Source organism: Triticum aestivum, chromosome 4B, assembly GCF_018294505.1.
Source record: "Triticum aestivum cultivar Chinese Spring chromosome 4B, IWGSC CS RefSeq v2.1, whole genome shotgun sequence".
Taxonomy (NCBI): domain Eukaryota; kingdom Viridiplantae; phylum Streptophyta; class Magnoliopsida; order Poales; family Poaceae; genus Triticum; species Triticum aestivum.
This window is the reverse complement of record NC_057804.1, coordinates 18,371,086-18,391,159: the sequence shown is the minus strand read 5'-3', so window position 1 is coordinate 18,391,159 and position 20,074 is coordinate 18,371,086.

Here is a 20,074-nt window from a genome sequence, read left to right as displayed (position 1 = left end):
CGCAAGCATGTTCTTGTCTATCACTTGTGCAAGGCCAGGACGGAGTGCGCTCCTCTAAAGGATTTCCTTCGGAACAAAGGTATCGTTTTCGCTAGTGTGGACGTCAGGAACGATAGGGATGTTCTCACAAACAGTTTCCTCAAAATCCCAATAGAGTGTCACATCGATCTTCAAGAGGAGCTCATGAGCAAAGGAGGCAATCTTAGGGATTCCATGGCAGATTTGGCAGGAGCTGTCATAGACAAATCTTACTTGAGTATGAAGTCGTCTTTTCCCTAGGGTCTGCATGACTACTGGGAATGGAAGCCGCTTTCCCTTGAACATCTGAAATATGCGGCAATTGTAAGTGAAAACTTCATTTTTTATGATTTTATGTCTTTATATTTTTGTTTACTACAACAATAGTACTTTTTCCTCTTTACGTATATCTTCATTCTCATCCGTTTTTTGTTTTAGGATGGGTATGTGAGCCACGAGCTCTACCGCCGAGTTTTGTCGATGAAGGACATGATGCATCCCCGTTGTCTTCCTGACCGCAGATGCCGTTGATGTTTCGGAGCAGAACTCCAACTGAGTAGAAGGGTCACGCTGGACGTTTGTGTGGACGTTTTTGTGAGGAATGGACTCCTGGAAGACTTTCATTTCTTTTTTTGTATAATCAATGAGTACTTTTAGTTTAATCCTATGGAGTACCGTTTTGTTATTCAGTATCGTGTTTGGCTTGTCTCATGTGATTTGTAAATAATTTTTTTATGTTTTTTCATGTTACAAGTTCATTGTTGACATTTGCGCGAGTTCATGTAAATTTAGGTAACCTGTTGAAGTGGCGCATATGTATTGTTTGGGAGAAGCGTTTTTTTGTTTGGCTTATATTCAGCGCCGTTTGTTTGTGTTTGAATTGTTTTCTTTTACACGTTCGCACAAGAGAGGCACGTCTGCTAACGTACGAGGCAACATTTCAGTACCCTGTCTTTGTGTTCTTCGGGACCGTGCCTTTAGAAGCCCGGCATCCGTGTCTGCGGAGGCTTCACTCCCATGGCTTCTTTTCCGCTATTTCTGTACCTCACGTGACACACGTGGTGTCTGCTTGTGCTGGTGTCACACGGCAGTTCTCTTGAGACTGAACAACCGTGCCTCTTCCATCACTCTTTTGTGCGTCCAACTGTTTTGTACCCGTGCCTCGAGAACTCCGAGAAGCCGCAATTGCGTGACTGTATACGCTTCAGTTCCATGTCTCCTATATGTGCATTTTCTTGTCTCAGGCATCACGTTGGCTGTGACTATACGTGCCTCTGGTGCAGACGTCCGTCCGTGACGTGACACATATGTATTGTTTGGGAGAAGCGTTTTTTTTGTTTGGCTTATATTCAGTGCCGTTTGTTTGTGTTTGAATTGTTGTCTTTTACACGTTCGCACAAGAGAGGCACGTCTGCTAACGTACGAGGCAACATTTCAGTACCATGTCTTTGTGTTCTTCGGGACCGTGCCTTTAGTAGCCTGGTACCCGTGTCTGCGGAGGCTTCACTCCCGTGGCTTCTTTTCTGCTATTTCTGTACCTCACGTGACACACGTGATGTCTGTATGTGCTGGTGTCACACGGCAGTTTCTCTTGAGACTGCACAATCGTGCCTCTGCCACCACTCTATTGTGCATCCAGCTGATTTGTACTTGTGCCTCGAGAACGCCATTTCCAAAGCCGTGGATGTGTGCCGAGAAGCCGCAATTCCGTGCCTGTATACGCTGCAGTTCTGTGTTTCCAGTGCGTGCATTCGTGTTACTCAGGGGACACACTGGCTGTGACACTTCGTGCCCGTGGTGTCAGACGTCCGTCCGTGAGGGGATGCAGTGTCTGTTACTTGTCGTGCATGTGCTTCTACACGCCTGTGCGTCCGGAGTCTTTAAAACTGTGGCTCTCCGACTTGTGCCGTTGATTTGCTTCAAGGATTGATGTATCTCACGTGATACATGCCATGACTCTCGAACAAAGTGTTGTCATCGGTGCCTCTTGGAGGTGTCTTTTTTGCATTCAGATGATTTGTATACAGAGGATTTAGGTCGAGATTGAAAAACAAGACGGAAAAGATCACGTGGCTCGCGAAGCCGATGCATGTGCCTATATAGGCCATGTTTCCGTGCCTTTGTTTCCTGCATTGACGTGTTTACGGCGAGTTTCTGCCTGCATGCGTACGTGCCTGTTGTGATAGGGACCGATATCTGCAAAAGTTGTACGCTCGTGCTTGTGGAATAGACATGTATGTGCGTCTTGTGCCTGCATACCCGTGCCTCACGTGAAACCAGCCTTGACTCTCGAGGGACAGATGGTGTGAATCTAGGTAGATGAGGGACAGATGAGTTCTGGCCTTCGGAGCTAAGGTGTATGGCAGGCTGTTCGTTTGCTTCATTGGATTCTTTCGTCGGTGGTCTTTGTTCAAAGGAGGAATCGATGACCAATGTGGTGGCTGTTCGATATGACTCTTTAGTGTATCAGTTATCGTAAAATAAAGTTAGAGGCTCCTCGGTTTCTCCGTGATATCAATTATTTGTGCACAACCGTGACTTTAGGAAGTGCATGGTTCCATGAGGCTCGGAAGCACAACCGTCTATACGCTGCTCCTAGTTCACACGTTAATCCGTATGGTAACCCAAACGTCCCTCGCCAAGGTTAAATACTGGCCGTGTTTGTGAGGTCTCCACGTCGTATTGTAGCCGCAGAACATCAGGCAGTTCCCACCCTCTGTACCACTCCCTAACCTTGTCGCAGGGTCTCAGGAGTCCTCATTGGCACCTTTCTGCTCACTGCCATGGACTACTTTTTGAACACCACCGAGTACCATTCGATAGTTGCCGACGGTAACACGAAGCTCGACGTGTGGTACACGAACGAGGCTGGCAAGGTGGAGGAGATCATTGCCTTGTACGAGGACTGGTTGCGCGAGGAGAAGTACAAGTTTGTTGCTCTCGGCATGGAGTTCACACGAAAGGATTGGTATGGGCGTAGAAAAGTCGCAGTCATGCAACTGGCTATGCGGAATCATGTTTTGGTCTATCACTTCTGCAAGGCCAGGATGGAGTGCCCTGTCCTGAAGGATTTCCTTGAGAATAGAGGTATAACATTCTCTAGTGTGGGCGTCAGGAATATTAGAGATGCTCTTTTTCAAGATTTCATCAGAATTCCAAAAGGGTACCACGTCGACATCCAAGAGAAGTTCATGATAAAAGGCGGTCAAGAAAGGGATTCCATGGTGGACTTAGCAGGAGCCATCATTGACGAATCTTACTCCAAGCTGGAGGCCTCTTTTCCAGAACTTCTTCGTCACTACTGGGATTGGAAGCCACTTACCTTTGATCACCTGAAATATGGAGCTATTGTAAGTGAAGATTTCATTTTCGTTAGTTACTGCCTTTGTTGCAAGAACAATACATTTTTTATTTTTGTTTGTATATTGATGTTTTCATTTGGTTTTCCTTTAGGAAGGGTATGTGAGCTATGAGCTGTACCGCCGGTTTCTGTCGATGAGGGACATCCTGCATCGTCGCTGTCTTCCTGATGTCAGATGGGGATGACGTTTCTGAGGATTGTGTAATGAATTGGTTATTTGATAGTTATTGTATTGGGTAATATTACATCGACTGATGAATTTGTAATTGTGGTGGTTTTATTTTGAACCAGATGGAGTTGACTGATTTGGAAATTTAAGTTTATTTTCGTTCAATCATGTTTTTGTTGACTGGGTGCCTTCAAGAATATCTTCCTCTATGATTTCTTGCTATTCGTTTGTATAAGAAGAGATGTATTAAGAGGACCACTCAGTTGTGCACTTTCGTGAATCTAGGCAACGCACAGCCGTCTGCTCAGGAATGCATTGTTTTTGTTTTAGGCAAGGCACGCTCTGGTGTTATTAGTTTGCTAGTTGTTTCAGTTTTTCTCTCAATATGGTCACACTGACAGGTAGGGGCGTCACTTTCACTTTGTGTTTGTAGTGTGTTTGGCACGGTTGTTTTTATAACGAATATACGGTTGTGGTTGTGTGTTTGAAATGTTTTTATGCAGAGCTTGGGTGTGTTTAAGATTCTTCAGATTTTCTCACTGTGCTGCCTTTTTCAATATATGTTGTCTGTTTTGGGGATGATAATTCAGTGTGAGAGTTGCTGTGGGAGTATTGTGTTAGCACTAGTAGAAAACCACCCATCAGTCCGGTTAGTAAGGGCCTTTAGTCCCGGTTCATGAACCGGGACTAATGGGTCGTTACTAATACCACCACCCATTAGTCCCGGTTCAAACACGAACCGGGACCAATGTGGCTCCACGTGGCCCTGTGCACCGAGCCCAGTCAGAGGGCCTTTGGTCCCGGTTGGTGGCTCCAACCGGGACCAAAAGTCAATGTTTTTTTTACAAAAGTGGCTGCTTTAGGGGTTTTGGGGGTTATTTTTAGGTTGTTATTATAGCTAGCTAATAGAGAGAAGTGTCCTCTCTTATCTTCGTCCTTGGTTTATCAACGCTGCTGCTATGTTCATTGCACCCGCAGATATAACATGCTCATGCATGCTTTGCATCATACATCATCATATATATGTATATAATAACAAGTCCTACTAATCATGCATCATCATACAACTTCTACTCATTATTAATAATAAGTCATACAATCATCATCCTCACATATAGTCATCAAACCCAACCCTACATAATTGTTCTTAGCACATGATCATCAGTATCAGGTATAGGACCTAAACACCCTTAATGTAAAATAGCATAAAACAATATAGACCCTGACTCTCCATTATGAAGAATGGCGATCATCCTGTCTCCAATTCTTGCCTTTCGCTGCTTATTGCTTCCAAGAAGCTCCTTATGACTGTCCATACATTTTTTCCATTCTTTGATTGTTATGTCTCCACTTCTTTTAGAAACCCGGTATGGACAGTTGAGATTCGTAGGACGACCTGGTCTTATATTCAAAACATGAAGGCTACCACGCGTATACATCAGATGAGGCACACAATCATTCGGGATTATCTGTTGAAAAACATAGTAATAACTTCGTAGTTAGCAATGATGTACTAGTTTTAGAAGTTTGCAAAAAGATGCATGGATGTTGTAATAGTAAAAAATAATCTTACCAAGGTATCTCCATGGTAGTTACCGTAGTTCAACACGTGCACTAGTGGCACGTATTGACCATAATGTTGAGGAGTTTGATTGTAGATATTGTAATTCTCAAGATCAGTACAAAATCCGACCAGATGATTTTTCTCCTGATAAGTTAATTCGGAGCCTTCGGTGTAGTACGTTCTGTCTACCATCTTCCGCACATTCTTTGAAGAATGAAAATAAGCTATCAATGGAGATAAGTTGTCAACTATATATTTTGAAATAAACAATATAAATTACTTAATAACTATGTTTAGCTCACATGAGGGAAGAACTGGAGGTGTATCCACAAAGACCCAAATCGAAGGTGTCTCTTGCTCGATTGTAGGATCACCAAGATCCATGGTGACAACCATACCCTCATCAAGACCATACATCTTGCAAAATGCATCCCAATTTTTGCAACCAAAATGGGTTACACTCTGAGCATTGTACAACTTTACTTGAAAATCCACACCATGTTCGGTACTTAGGATAATTTTTTTGGTTTCGAAATTTTCATGGTCTTCAAAACCCATCCTCTCCAAGACATAGCGTCTTGCAAAGCATGGGATAAGCTAGTCGAATTGGAAAAGATGAAAAATACACGTTAAAATAGTTGAAGTCGTGCTTAATTACGAAAAAAACTATTGTCGTCGTTGCGTACCGTATGAACATCGCAAGTCTCCTCGAGCTTAATGCTGAAGCGCCGATCTTCGTCCAGCTCAATGAATCTATCGCACATACCTCGGACCGTCGTGGCACCAGTCGCACTCCCCGGGCGATTTTCGTCGTCCGATGAGTACGACATTTCCGGCCTACGTTCATAATTCAAATATTAAACTAGATCCTTATTATTAATCACGGGTTGACTATCGATGATTGATGTACGTACGTAGCTCCTCTTTCATTCCCGAATGCATTATTATACCAAATTGTCTAGCACATGGGAATGAAGGAGAACTTATCCAATATGAGCATTCAATAAGCAAAACCAAATCAGAAAATAAAGTATAGTATTCAAATTAGCATGCATTCAATAATTATAAGCAAAAGTACATCATCTCTTGGTGTCCGTACATCATCAAATATTATCACTAATACAACTAGAACCGTAGCGCCCGATGGGTATCGATGCGGGTGGTGGACACCCAAAGATAAGGAACCATCACAGGATCATAGCTCCAGTGAGATCCCTGAAGAACCTGCCAGGTATTGTCGAACCTCCCCTCCAATGCAACCATGTAGCGATGGACGTGCTCGTCCTCCTCGCTGACACGGTGACGTACCACCTCCGCGGTGTCCGGATGCCTCACCACCATCACTAGCCCACGCGACCGCCACCAAACAAGGATCGGGTCAACAACGGGCTGCCTCCTCACCAACCTACGTCCCCCGGAAGGTAGCACCTCCCAATACCAACCCGGCGGAGCCCAGTCCCGAACATGGCCCTGATCAAGCAGGCCTCCACCACCGAGTCGACGACGACGAGGATGCAGGATAGGCATCGCCGACGTCGATGCGGGAACTACTTCTATATATAGTTAAATAAAAGTAGTCTTATTAATTAAATCAACTATCTAGTTCAACTACTAAACACTTACTATAAATAAATAAGTAGTACTTACTAAAAACAAACTACTTCATTATATAGTAAAATAAATTAGTTTATTAAATCAGCTAGCTAGTTCAACTATATATAAACTACTTCTTCTTTTTTTCCTTTTTCTAAATACTATGAACAAAAAAATCATTAAAATTCTATGAACAAAATTAATTACACAATGTAAATATCACCAAAAAAATTCTATTAACAATAATATCACCAAACATGCATATTCAATAATAATATCACCAAAAAAATCTATTAACAGAAAAAAAATCTAACATAATATAAAGAAAGTAATTACTACACATATCTAATCTAACAAAAAAAATCTAATTAGTCTAACAAAAATATCTAACATAATATGAACAAATTAATTACTACACATGTAATCTAACAAAAAAATCTAGTCTAACAAAAAAATCTAATTAAATCAACTATCTAGTTCAATTACTAAAGCACTTACTATAAATAAATAAGTAGTACTTACTAAAAACAAACTACTTCATTATATAGTAAAATAAATTAGTTTATTAAATCAACTAGCTAGCTAGTTCAACTATATATAAACTACTTCTTCTTTTTTTCCTTTTTCTAAATACTATGAACAAAAAAATCATTAAAATTCTATGAACAAAATTAATTACACAATCTAAATATCACCAAAAAAATCTATTAACAATAATATCACCAAACATGCATATTCAATAATAATATCACCAAAAAAATCTATAAACAGAAAAAAATCTAACATAATATAAAGAAATTAATTACTACACATATCTAATCTAACAAAAAATCTAATTAATCTAACAAAAATATCTAACATAATATGAACAAATTAATTACTACACATGTAATCTAACAAAAAAATCTAATCTAACAAAAAAATCTAATTAAATCAACTATCTAGTTCAATTACTAAAGCACTTACTATAAATAAATAAGTAGTACTTACTAAAAACAAACTACTTCATTATATAGTAAAATAAATTAGTTTATTAAATCAACTAGCTAGCTAGTTCAACTATATATAAACTACTTCTTCTTTTTTCCTTTTTCTAAATACTATGAACAAAAAATCATTAAAATTCTATGAACAAGATTAATTACACAATCTAAATATCACCAGAAAAAATCTATTAACAATAATATCACCAAACATGCATATTCAATAATAATATCACCAAAAAATCTATTAACAGAAAAAAAATTCTAACATAATATAAAGAAATTAATTACTACACATATCTAATCTAACTAAAAAATCTAATTAATCTAACAAAAATATGAACAAATTAATTACTACACATATCTAATCTAACAAAAAATCTAATTAATCTAACAAAAATATCTAACATAATATGAACTACAAAAAGAATCTAAAAAAATCTAACAAAAAAATCTATGAACTACAAAAAGAATCTAAAAACAATCTAACAAAAAAAAAGCTCACGTCCGGGTGGCGGCGCGGGACGAGGGCGGCGATGACGGGGCGGCGCGGGACGCGGGCGGCGATGGGGGCGGCGATGGGGACGGCGGGCTCGGGGGCGGCGACGGGGACGGCGGGCTCGGGGCAGGGGTGACGGCTGGCGACGCGCGACGTCGGGGCGGCGGCGCGGGACGAGGGCGGCGATGACGGGGCGGGCGGGACGCGGGCGGCGATGGGGGCGGCGACGGGGACTGCGGGCTCGGGGCGACGCGAGGCGGGCTCGGTGGCGACGGCGACGAGAAGCAGAGGCTCGGGGCGAGAAAGAGATGGGACTTGGCGAAAACTGCTAAGTCCAGTATATATAGGGAGAGCATTAGTCCCGGTTGGTCGCTGGAACCGGGACTAATACCTCCTTCAGTCCCGGTTGGAGCCACCAACCGGGACCAAAGGCCTCTTTTCAGCAGCCCAAAGGGCGGGAAACGAAGACCTTTGGTCCCGGTTGGAGGCTCCAGCCGGGACTAAAGGGTGGGGATTGGTCCCGGTTGGAGCGCCCAACTGGGACCAAAGAACAGCATTGGTACCAGTTGGTGCCATGAACCGGTACCAATGGACCCGTGTAACTACTTTTTTATTTTCTGCAGCTATTTTTTTGTTGATTCTTACTGCAGCTGTTTTTTAGTCCCACCTCGCCAAGCGAGAGGCACTCGCAGCTGTTTATAAGCCCTGAGTGCAGATACAATGATGAAGAGGCTCAATGCTCCTGCACGTTGGTTAGCTTCAAGCCTTGCGGAATACGGTAGACTGCACAGAGCTATGTGCAGTGCAGTTGACACTATTCCAAAAGGCTTGAAGCAAATTAACGAGCATTGCGCATCTTTTTTATTTTTAATGACTTATTACAACTCAGAAAAAAAAGAAAAAAATAAATGTAGCAGAAAAGAAAAAAATATATAAAAAACCAATCAGAAATAAATAGAAGAAAAAATATAACAGAAAAGAAAAAATATATAGAAAACTACTCAGAAATGAATAGAAACAAAAAATAGTTGTGATTAACTGTACTAAAAAAGGAGCATATATGCTTATTTTTAATGGCTTATTACAACTCAGAAATAAAAAGAAAAAAATAATATAGCAGAAAAAGAAAAAAAACTATATAAAAAACTACTCAGAAATGAATAGAAGCAAAAAGTAGTTGTGATTAACTGTACTAAAAAAGGACCATATATGCTTATTTTTAATGGCTTATTACAACTCAGAAATAAAAAGAAAAAAAATAATATAGCAGAAAAAGAAAAAAACTATATAAAAAACTACTCAGAAATGAATAGAAGCAAAAAATAGTTGTGATTAACTGTACTAAAAAAGGAGCATATATGCTTATTTTTAATGGCTTATTACAACTCAGAAATAAAAAGAAAAAATAATATAGCAGAAAAAGAAAAAAAACTATATAAAAAACTACTCAGAAATGAATAGAAGCAAAAAATAGTTGTGATTAACTATACTAAAAAAGGAGCATATATGCTTATTTTTAATGGCTTATTACAACTCAGAAATAAAAAGAAAAAAATAATATAGCAGAAAAAGAAAAAAAACTATATAAAAAACTACTCAGAAATGAATAGAAGCAAAAAATAGTTGTGATTAACTATACTAAAAAAGGAGCATATATGCTTATTTTTAATGGCTTATTACAACTCAGAAATAAAAAGAAAAAAATAAATATAGCAGAAAAAGAAAAATAACTATATAAAAAACTACTCAGAAATGAATAGAAGCAAAAAATAGTTGTGATTAACTGTACTAAAAAAGGAGCATATATGCTTATTTTTAATGGCTTATTACAACTCGGAAATAAAAAGAAAAAAATAAATATAGCAGAAAAAGAAAAAAAACTACTCAGAAATGAGTAGAGATGTGCTTATAGAGGAAATTCAACTTAAATTCATAACGAATTTCAAGAGAAATCCGTATGAATTTATGCTAAATTACCTATATAAGCGCATCTATTTTCATTTTCGGAGGAGCTCAATAAGGTAGAGAGGGAGGGGCTTATAAACCGGTCCGGTTCCCCTTCGGTTGGCGAGGTGGGACTAAACTCTGGTCGCAACGGGTACCAACCATTTAGTCCCGGTTGAAGGTTCGAACCGGGACTAATGGGAAGCCCATTGGTCCCGGTTCATGCCACCAACCGGGACCAATGGTTTTGGGGCAGGAGCGAGGCCCATTGGTCCCGGTTCGTCCCACCAACCGGGACCAATAGTTTCAGACGAACCGGGACCAATGGGCCACGTGGCCCGGCCGGCTCCCGGGGCTCACGAACCGGGTCCGATGCCCCCATTGGTCCCGGTTCTGGATTGAACCGGGACTAATGGGCTGGAGCGGCCTGGACCATTGGCCCCTTTTCTACTAGTGTAGTGACGGTTGCGTTTCTGTGTTACAGTTATTGTGGTGGTGCTTTGATTTTGAAAGGCATTGTCGTGAAGGTATTGGTTGCATTGTCGTATGTTTGGCAGAGGCATTATCCTTCCTTTGGGTACTAAATCCGGAGAGGCAGTGCGTTATGTTAGTATGAGTCACTGTCATGGTTGTATGTTCTGTGATATTTCTATTTAGTCTGGCTAGTGCATTCACGTCTGTCTAGTTAGTGGAGGCATGTCCTATGTTATGTTGAGGCAGAGTTGTGTGTGTCGTTTGGAAATGCTTTCTCAACACGTTTGTTCGGAGAGGCACGTATACGCTGTTATTCGAAGGCACAGTCGTGCCTTTCTTTCGAAACATTTTGCTTTTACTTACTTGCTGAGATAGATTCGTCGATGAAACTTGCGAGGTCACGGACCGTTTCCGGTTGAAGTCACGGTCGTGCTTCCATGACTCGTTGGATTGGTAGAGGGACCGATGTTAAGCTATCGAGGGGACGGTCCTGTGTTAACTCGTGTCTCACTTGTGTGTGTCAGGTTAGTTGTCCGTGTTAAGAGTGCCACGTTCTACGTGGATAAGAGGCACGACAGTGCTTCTGTGACCAGCATTACTGTAGGTGAGTCATTTAGCTCCTTCGTCAGATGCTTACAAATCGATAGTGTTTTTCCTCTGTGTTCCAATTGTTTCTTTTTTTTATGTCTAGTCGGAGTGAGTGGTGTTCTAGTGCAAGGAATTGATGTCTTGAATATGATCTGTACAACTTTTCGAAAAAATATGATTCTTATTTTCGAAAAAATACAATGTCAGGAATTTAAGACTTGACCATTTGAATGCACAGTTGTGGTTATTGGGATCCATAGCAGATATCTTGGACCGACACAAAAAATAGCTGAAACATTGTTGTGATTACATGAGTCGATATGGCTGAAACAATGTTCGGATGTCTCCATCTAAATTAAAGCACATCTAAGCAGTAGTCATCTTCTTCCAAATCTTCTTCTTTCGCGCCGGATGTTGTGTTTGTTGAGTACTATGCTCTGTGCCTCAAATACATGGCCTGTGTTGTAGTTCGATGTTATCATTTTGTAAGTTAGTTGTTCTCTCATCGGTTTCACGTGGATCTGCAAAACAAATAAGCGCACAAACTAATAAAATTTATTGTAAAACTTAATGTTTAGCTGGCTTGGATGAACTTATGATTATGTGTTGTCAATGAGAGTGAACTTACACTATTGATAAAAAATGAATTATTGTTGAAATTAATGAGGGGCATCAAATGCATGGTGTAAATAGCACTGTCATCCCTGAAATTTGAGAGCATTATGTTATTGGTTAGTAGGTGGACAGTAGATATGGGATATGTAGTGGAACAAAAAAATGCATGCTGTAAATGAGGTAGAGCTACAGTTAGAAGAAACTCACTCTCTGTCTGAGTTACATACACTCTGCACAGGTTTGACATGAAAGGAGGCAATTGTGTGAGGATAGTTGTGGTAAGCAGAATGATAAGCTCTCTTGAAGTTTTCGATGACAATGTCTGAGTGTTCCTTTATACCGTCGCAATTGATATAAGGACACCGAATTTCGAAGCGACGCATTTCAAGATTCACGATTATGAGGTAGATAAAATGTGGTTTCTTTCTCACAGGTATTAAGACCTAAAACAATTAACGAGAAGTTATATCACTGTAACAAGAAAATCTGGTAGAATTGAAGACGAACACTGGACAGATAGAGTGAGTAGGGTGAACTCACGATGTTGCATTTGTTTGGCAGCCTGAACCCAATAGTTTTTTCTACAATTTGTTCCTTCAGTAGATCAGTGCTTGCTCCTAGTACTTGAAATTTATCCTGCATTAAATTGCAGCCGCATCACTCAGCGTGCTAGTAGTAGTAAATGTGGTTTGTTATTATTATTTATGATAAGAAAGAACTTACAGAGGCTTCAATGTACATTATATGCTTGTGCACAGTTGTTGGCGTTGGCGTTGCGTCGAATTGTTCTTTCATCAACAACTCTGAGTAAGCATCGACCACGAATGAGTTGATATATCCGTATACCTTCATTGATAAACCTAAAGTTTGGTGATTGGCCCAACGTCGGTCAATGTAGAATATCCTCTTGCTGCCAAAAAAGATAAATGCATTGTAAATGGCATGATTTTATTATTTAACATTAGAGTTGATGAGTATTCAATTGCAATTGTAGAATAATCGAGCTGAAACTCTTTAAATTGAAAGCTTCAGGCAGAATGCATTGCAATAGTTAAAGAAAGGATCAAAACATTACTGTTAGAGGAAGAACTAATTCATTACCTATCATTTTGAGTGATGGCTGGTGTACTGTCGACGATTGTTTCATACACTTCTTTCTCCTGCGTTGTAGAATCTCTTGTTTCCAAAAGTTGGCAGTGATCTTGATGGTCATTCCCTTGGTGAGTGAATCGAGTGTGTTCTAGCTGAGGATGATGTTGATGAGGTTGGAAGACATGACCACCGGAGTTCATTTGACCATTACTAAGTTGCAGATGACCCTCATTACAATTGTTGTTTCTTTGGACTATTAGGCCTTGTGGTTGGTGCTGCATGTGTAGTTGTAATGTTCTGACAGTTGGATCACCGATTGAGCTCGAAGGAATATCTGTTGGAAAATGCTGCAGAGGATGGCCCGAATTCTGCATGCTGTTGAACTGTTGTTGCAAGGCACTGTAACTTTGGCCACGAGACTCGCTTGTCCGTGGTTGCTGATGGTTCTGCTCTTGAGGTTGGCGTTGCTGGCATCGTGCAGTGCTGTTATTCTGAGCATCATTGTGTTGGGGGTAGTGGGCATTGTGGACAGGGGTTTGTTGGTGGTATTGTTTCTGACTTTGGTTGTTCATTGCATAAGGTGAGTGATGGTTGCTGTTTGAGCTGCCGTTATTCTGAGCACCAGGACGTCGGTAGTAGTTGTTTTTTAGAGTAGGAACTTGTTGGTAGTGTTGGGACAAAGCAGTTGCTGGCAAACTGTCGGACAAGACAGTTTCAGTTAAACCTGTGGAGTATGACATACCAAAAGTCTGTGAGAGGTGGCTACCGCCTGGCATTGAGCCTGATCTGCTGGTCATAGGTGGCTCTTCATACTTAGAAAGGCAAGATCTGGATGACGAGGTTGAATTCTTGGTCAAGTGTGAGATAGTATTAGGTTGGCATTGCTGGGATGCTACTTGGTTATGAAAGGGTTGGTTCTTCTTTTCTTCAGCGACTCTGTCAATTTGTTCATAGATAGATGGGTCAGACCATATTTCATCATCATCAATGAATCCAGCATCAAGGAGGCCTCTGTGGTTGCCAGCCTGTAGAGACTGATTGGTTGCAGTTTCTGTTGAATTATGTGGAGGCTCCAATATTCTAACATTTTTCTTAGGAGGTGCCGTATTATTGTTTCTTGGAGCTTTTGACTGCTGTAAGGACCTCTTGTGAGCTGCCATTTGTGTTTTCAGTTCTGGCGGATGTGCGGTTGTGGTAAGAGGGACGCTGTCTGTGGAATCAATACATGGTTGTTTGGTACATTGTTCATGTTCTTCTGCAATGTTATTGTCTTTCGCATCGATAGATGTGGTAGTAATGATTGGAGCATCACTAGTGGATGGAAGTGCTTTTCTCGTATCCAGTACTGTGGCAGAACCGCTGTCAGAATCAGTGGTGACGGCTACTCTAGGAGCAAGGGAGGAAGTGGCTTTGGTGCGTTTAGTTTTAGCAATTGTTTTCTCCTCTCTCAAAATTGAAACAAGATGGACCTTAGCTTCTGGCAGTGAAGAAGAGCATTGTTTAGTGACAATGTTTAACTTTTGTGCAGGTTGGGATACAGTGAGGCTCTTTGTGTTGGTTGAAGAATTTTTGTGAGCGCTATCAGAACTGCTGGACCGTTCAGTAGTTGGTGATGTTTTCCCAATGTGACGAACACGTGCTCCAAGTGTATCCGCTGAGATTGGACCAGTCAGTAACTGTTTGTCAACCGCAGAGTGCGAGGTTGATGTTTCTGTTGCAGTAGGTTTTGCTGTTTCCTCCAAGAGTTTTTCCAGTGGGCTTGTCAGAGAGTTGTGGTCTGCAGATCCTCCGGCAGAATTTTGGGTTTCAATCCATTCAGAACACTCAAACGAATTTTCACCTATCATTATAATTGCCCCACTCTCGAGCATCTCAGACGTTGGCACGAAGGGCTCATGAACTGACAAGCCATCAAGGCAGTTCTGCGGATGGTTATGCACTTTGTCCAGATGAATCTTGGCTTGTTCATCAATGTCCTCTCGGTTGTGGTCGATTCTGTTCACCTCAAGTAGCAACTTAATCTTTGATGATTTTAGCTATGAAGATAGACGAATTTGGGACTGCTCTTTGTCGTATGGATTCTGGGAGTCTGGGTCAGGTGTATCGCAGCAACCCTTTAAATTTTCCAGGGAGTATAACGTGGCGTGAAGGACACTGGTTGAGCCACTGCTGGAAGAACTTTGACTGCTTGTCGTGCTAGAACATTGAAGCGTGGAGTATGTTGACGGGGCTGATGAAAAAGTTTCTTTTTCATTTGAGTTGTCCTGTTGCAAGTTACAATAAACGCCCCGGTCTCTGGTCTTGGCTTGTTTTGCACTAAGATCCCTACCAAGTGAAAGGAGCTTCTCCAATTTCTGCTCGAGAACTGGTTGAAATTGCGAGAAAAGTTCTGTGTACATTTCATTGTTAACTTTTGCAATTTTCACCTTGGCCTATAATTGAAAAAATAAAACATCAGAAATTTTTAATACCGGAAATGAAAATTAGTTATTAATACTGAAAATGAAAAATATCTTGTGAGCTATTGTATGTTCTATCAAGAATTGCAGAATCACACATGATATGCTGCGGGGAAGCGCGGGTAACAAGGTCCATGAATCATGGTCAACACATTCCTTGAAAGAGCACACCTGACGTATTGTACGAAGCATGGTTGACCTACTGCTGCAGGGAAGCAGTGCTATATTGATCACAAAATCACAGCTCAGGTAGTATAGGAAGGACTTCTATATTAAACACAAAGGCACGGCTAACGTCCTGTGGGAAGCACTCCTATGTTTAACACAAAAGCACAGCTAACGTACTATATAGGAAGCATTTTTATATTTAACACAAAAGCACAGCTAACGTAATATAGGAAGCACTTCTAGTTTTAGCAAAAAAGCACAGCTAAGGTACTATAGGAAGCACTTTTGTATTTAACACAAAAGCACAGCTAAGGTAGTACAAGAAGCACTTCTATATTAAATACAAAGGCATGACTAGCGTCCTATAGGAAGCACTCCTATGTTTAACACAAAAGCTCAGGTAACGTACTATATAGGAAGCACTTTTATATTTAACACAAAAGCACAGCTAACGTATTATAAGAAGCACTTCTAGTTTTAGCACAAAAAGCACAGCTAAGGTAGTATAGGAAGCACTTTTATATTTAACACAAAAGCACAGCTAACGTACTATAGGAAGCACTTCTACTTTTAGCATAAAAAGCACAGCTAAGGTAGTATAGGAAGCACTTTTATATTTAACACAAGAGCACAGCTAAGGTAGTATAGGAAGCACTTCTATATTAAATACAAAAGCACGGCTAACGTCCTGTAGGAAGCACTTCTGGTTTGAATACAAGCACTTCTGGTTTTAATAGAAAAGCACAACTAACGTACTATAGGAAACTATCTGGATGAGCACTCGTCCTATATGAAGCACTTCTAGTTTAACATAAAAGCACAGCTAATGTACTATAAGAAACTGTCTGGATGATCATAATAGGGCATGTATCTTTATTGTAAAAACTTAGGGAGCATCATTTCAAACATAAAATCGGGTGCAGTAGCTGGAAATCACTTACGGAACAAAGTTTTTCTTGAGGCACAAATTTTTCTATGTAGGATTCTAGTCTGGGACTCATTTGGAAAAATGGCGCCTGAAAGCTAGGCGTTGGTTGGAAAGGCGTGCGCCTAATGTCTTTCAGCTGTCATGCGCAAAAGGAAACAATTACAGTCAAGTCAAGTTAGTACATTCCAGCTAAGTCCTTATGTTGAGTTGAAAACTTCGCCAAAGGAAAATGATGAAAAGTTGACTCACCGTGTGTTTCCCAAAAATTCCGTCCTTTGTTGACAGGCTGTCTGTGTTAGCAAAATTCTTAATGGCCTCTGTGTCCCACATGACAAGTCTTGCAGGAGTGTCAGATTCCAGGTCCATAATCTTTGTATCCAGGTACTCAAAATACGTTATCTGCAAGTGGGGAAGAGGTAAAAATGAATCATGTTCTTGTAGCTTCTTGTGGGTATAAAGAAATGTACAAGTTAGTGAACAAACCACTGGAATCAGGAGGCAGCCACACAGGGCGCCTGCGAATCCTTTGTCCTTGAAGGTCTAGAGTGATGCCACCAGTTTCTCTGTGACAGCGTTGGACCAATCATATGATGGTATGTTACTTGCTGGTCCTTCTAGAGCGGCTAAATAGTCAGGGCTAATGCAGTCATATGTCGTTGGGCATAGAAATACCTTTGTTGCAAACATCACAAAAACCCGTTGAAACACTTCTCCTGTCAGCTGTGGGGTTATGACATCAGTTAACTCTCTGATGTTTGGAGCGTGCCCAGCACACCGAGTTTCAGACTTAACCTGACATCTGAAAGCTTCTGAGCATTTTTTTGGGATAACCTGCCCGCCAAGTGGAATTCCCAATATCCGGTGCACTGTGTACGAGTTGATGAGGAATCTGTATCCACTAGGTAGTATGAAAGACCTGGAAGGGCAATCAAAATAGCGGACAAGCCAGCAAACGAAACATCTTGGAAGCTCGCGACAACACAGATCTAGAAGGTATCCAAATCCAATATCTCTGACAAGCTGCTTTTGTGGTTCTGTTAGCTTTTCACAGATAGTAATGAATTTCTGGAAGCTAAGTTTTGTGCTGAACTCTTCTTCATATTCACCCATTGTAATAGCTCTGTTGACAAAGATAAGAAACGACCTTTAGCAAATGTATTGTTGAAACACATGCTTTTCTTGCACAAGCTTACATACAAACGCTGAGTCAGCAAAACAGAGACAAATATTTAAGGCGTGATTAAAAATGCAGCTAGAATGAGAGGCATTGATTTCGAAAGAAATTTCAACGACACACGCAAGATGCATGATAAAAAACACCTACTTCGAGGCAGCAAGCTGCTTCTTTGCCCTGTACTCCTCAACAAGCTTTTTGTGCGCTGCACATTTTAACTCGATCCTTACTCTCTCTGTTTCTAGCTGGTCATGAACCATGAAATCTAGGGTGACAATCTCTGTTCCATTGACAGACTGGGACTGAGTCTCCGAGAGCTGTGGGGTGGAGTCCATCTCATCGAACTCTACATAAGAGGTCACGAGACATCATCGTTACCAGGTCAACTATGTAAGGCAGTTGTTAGCATTCCATGTGAGACCATCATCAACAGCTTGGTCCATGTAAAACGGTTTCTAAATCTGAGTTAGTAACTGCTTTGCAAAAAGGGATGTAAGTCCTTTGGATCTCTGCTATAGATTGCGGATCTATACAATCATATGACCTGTGACCTCATGTTAGGGATCAGGATAGTGAATTTTGACTGCAGTTTAATTGAGCTCTGCAAGTAATATAATATGTGGTCACGAGAGTGCTTAAGTTTTGCATGGCTGGAGATATAACTCAACTTAGCAAAACCACGGTGCAAGCATGCAGTTGGCATGATTAAAGTGAGGTCAGATGAGTCCTAATTTTAAATCCATAACCCTTCTGCTGTTAAGACGGCGCAACAGTTTGAGCACGGACCAGCTGAAGATAATTGGGTCCGGAACCGATATTCAAATCGCACCCCACATGCTGTGTTGTGCAGATGCGGTGTGTACGCAGCCCACAGAATTGCTAGTACCGGTAATTTTTTTTGTTCAAACGTTGAATTGGTGGCATAATCATGGTGATAATGCAATGGATTACCTGAACAGGAGATCCACAGCGAGTGAGATGAAGGAGACCGATAAATTTTCAGTGACGAGCGAACTCTGCGGAGGGATCGGGATTGGCTTTCCTTTGTAGAGCTAGGATATGCCTTGCCTGTCGCCACCGATGCTAGATGGAGAAAGATCTGGAACTCATCTTGCGGACGACCCCACAAGTTAGTCAAATACTTGGAGGAACTATTTGAGAGCCCACATGTCAGTATGACTTCAAAGTCCACCTACCACATTTTCTCATCCCAGACAGAGGTTCTCCTCGTAGGACTCATATAAGGCCGACCCCACAAGTTAGTGAGAGACTTAAAGGAATTAGAAACTGAGAACCCACTTGTCAGTCTCGTCGACGGTCAAGTGAAGTCGACCTACCACATCTCGTCACACCAAAAAAACATGTGCATCTCTCATGCGTCGCAAAACTCACCCCACCGATCAGGTTATTCTTCTCCTGCACACAAAAAATCGAAGTAGGCTCTCTCTTTCCTTCTCTCTTTCTCTCTCCGTCTCTCTCTCTCTTTTCTCTCTCTCCCATATTCAAAATCATTGAAGGAGATAGCTGACAAACTGTAGGGAAGCAGATCCCCTCACAATTTAGAAAGGTGTGAGTTCCGAACAATCAGCTCATAAGATTCGGCAATCAAAGGTTAGTAGAAAGGTGTGAGTTCAATTATATAGAAGTATAAATATATCTCTGTTGCGTGGTAAGTGTAGTACCTTAGTAAGAAAGATTGAGATCGACTTTGGAAATTTTCAACACTGATACTGCGGGTTTATAACTTTTTTGGGCAGATGTTCAGGAGTTCGACATCTGGTCAGGACAACAGGGACGGTCGGTCTTTGAACGACATCGGCAAGGATTATGGGAGGCAGGTAATAGCAAGGCAGTTGAACATTAGCGTTTGGTCTTTTATTTCTGTGACGTTTGCTGTCAAGGTGCTACCAGTGAGAACACCAATTAGTAGATCATTAAGAAGAACAAAAATGATTAATATATCATGGATGAATGCTGTAATATCTGTTTATCCTGTGCATCTACTCTGTAGTTGAGTATTGAGAGGTGGAAGAAAAAAATCACTACAAAATGAGAAGAAGATGAAGGATGCAGATGCTGTCAAACATGCACATGCTATGCGGGCTGCAGTAATTGGAGTCAAGAGTGAGATACAAGTTCTTGGCAAACGTCCCAACCAGGAGCATGTTGTGCAGCAGACACCTGCGAAGAGGAGCATTCTAAGCAGCAGAGACTCCACTAAGCAGATTGTGCAGGTAACGACGGAAACTTCAAACGCTGGTTTTGAACGTACGTGGAAGTTTTACGTGCTAATTCATCGTAATACTCTCACGTGCCTCTAATTATTTTTTGCTTTCAAGACACAGTTGTCCACAAAGGTGCAGAGCGGGCGTTGTGACGTCCCAGTGTTTGATGGCGGTCATAATGAAGAGGTATAGGGTAACATAACTTGCCTTGATGCAAGCA